We start from the raw sequence: 2,647 nt of genomic DNA on the forward strand, positions 1-2,647 counted from the left end.
AGTGAGGGAATGCTCCAAGAGTTGCTGGTCCAGCAGATCAAGTCCCTGCTTTACATGCACCCAGAGCCCCTAGGGGCCGCAAGCATGGGCAGTCTGTGATTGCTGCCCGTCTGGCCTGCATCTGGTTCCTGTACGTGTCCTGCACTGACTGGAGACACAGAACCAGGTGGTTCACAAACTGTCGACTCTGCAGTTCATGTTTGGGTTATGCCTGTATCCTGACCTGTCTGGGGACACAGGTCCACTTGACCAGGATTCTCACACCAGTGCAACCCGAGTCTGGGCTGTGCACGTGCCCTGAACTGCAAGGGGACACTGGATGAGACGGTCTGCCATCAGCTGACATCAATGCCCATATCTGAGACATGGGATAATGAGATACAAATCAGCAACTGTCAGAAAACCCCAGACTACGAAGTGCTTCTCAGCGGACACCGACGGACAAACCTGACCAACAGGAAAACTAGGGACACTAGTGGCCTTTGCTGTGCAGCCACTGAAGAGGGAAACTGAGCTTCCTGCATCTGGTATCAAACATAACAAAATGAAGGATTAAAACACAATCCCAGAACTCCACCCCACTCAGAACAAGTCCAGGACACATCGACATAGGAGAACTTGGTAAACACATGCCTGAAATAGCTCAAATGATTGCAATGGAAGTAAAGAAACAACTCCATAAGGCCACAGAAGAGATGAGATCAGAAATAAATCTCTCAGGCAAAAAATGAAATGACAATAATAATGAAAGAACTGCTCAAAATGAATGAAGAAGAAACATAAGAAAATAGAAGAACAAAGGCAATGGACAGAAATGTTAAATGAAAAATATAGAAAGGACTTAGAACACATGAATCAGATTCAAAGAGACTTCCAGAAAAACAAAGCATCCACTGAGAGCTGCCAACACCACTTGAATGAAGCTGAAAATAGAATCTCAGACTTTGAAGACAGCATGGCAGCTAGCGACCGTGAAAGAAAGCATCTTATAAAATCAACAAGGATCCAGGAAAAATCAATTCAACAGCTGCAAGATGAGGTAAAGAGGAATAATGTACAACTAATAGGAGCCAATGAAACAGCAGGAGGCAACACAACTGACATAAAAAGAAAATTTGCAGAAATAGTAGCAGAAAATGTCCCAAGTATGGAAACAGAACCTGATATACAGTAAATGAGGCACAGAACTCCAACCAACCACAACCAAAATAAAACTACACCCAGACATATAATAGTCAAGTTCCCAGATCTCAAGCAAAAGAACAGAATATTAAAAGCTGCTACAGAAAAGAAACAGATTACCTATAAAGGAAAGCCCATTAGAATCACTGCAGACTTCTCAGCACAAACCGCCCAATCGAGAAGAGCTTGGAGCAAAGTATTACAGGTCCTGAGACAAAACAGCTTCCAACCAAGACTGATGTACCCTGCCAAACTATCCTTCAAATTCAACAGAGAAATAAAATATTTCTATAACAAAGAACAATTGAAGAAGTTCATGAGTGCCAAACCAGCATTACAAAGACCACTAAAAGATATTCTAGACAGAGAAACATCTGACTGCAATTTCAAGAACAACAGTAGAAATGAAACGTCAAGAAGACCAGGCAAGTGAACAGGTAGAAAAAGTAGGACACCAACGCAAGTAAATAACATGACAATAATAAATCAATACATATCAGTTATAACTATAAATGTAAATGGCCTCAATTCTCCAGTCAAAAGAAACAGACTGGCAGAGTGGATTAAAAAACAAAATCCAATGATATGCTGTATACAGAAAAAACATTTTACTCAAAAGGAAATCCACAGACTAAAAGCCAAAGGATGCAAAACAATCCTCCATGCAACAGGAACCCAGGAAAAAACATCTGTAGCCATTCTGTTTGCAGGCAATGTAAACTTCAAAACAACAACAATCAAAAGAGATAAAGAAGGTCACTACATACTAGTCAGGGGAAAACTGCAAAAGGATGAGATAACAGTCATAAACATGTTTCCACCAAATATTGGAGCTCCAAATTATATAAGACAAATCTTAACAGGCATGAAAAACCATATAATTAATACCACTATTGTAACAGGGGACCTCAACACCCCATTGACACAAAGAAACAGGTCAACTGGACGAAAAAATCAGCAAGGAAATAACAGACCTGAACCAAAGCTGTGAACAAATGGACTTAGTAGGTGTCTACAGAGTGTTCCACCCCAGAACATCAGAATACACATTTTTCTCAGCAGCACATGGGTCTTTCTCTAAAATAGACCACATCTTAGCCCATATAGCACACCTTCTGAAATGCAAAAGAAATGAAATTATCTCATGCATATTACCTGACCACAGTGCAATGAAATTGGAAATTAACAACAAAAGGAACTCCAAAAACTCCATAAACACTTGGAAATTAAACAACAACCTCAACAACCAATGGGTCATAGAAGAAATTAAAGAGGAAATTTAAAAATACCTACAAACAAACGAAAATGTAAATACAACTTACCGGAATCTATGGGATGCAATGAAAGCAGTCCTCAGAGGGAAATTTATAGTGGTTAATTCACACATAAGGAAAACAGAAAGAGAACGAACAAATAGCCTAATGCTGCATCTTAAACTTTTAAAAAAAGACAAAGAAGTCAGGCC

The sequence above is a fragment of the Chinchilla lanigera genome, unplaced genomic scaffold, assembly GCF_000276665.1.
Source record: "Chinchilla lanigera isolate Chin_1 unplaced genomic scaffold, ChiLan1.0 scaffold00047, whole genome shotgun sequence".
NCBI classification, from domain to species: domain Eukaryota; kingdom Metazoa; phylum Chordata; class Mammalia; order Rodentia; family Chinchillidae; genus Chinchilla; species Chinchilla lanigera.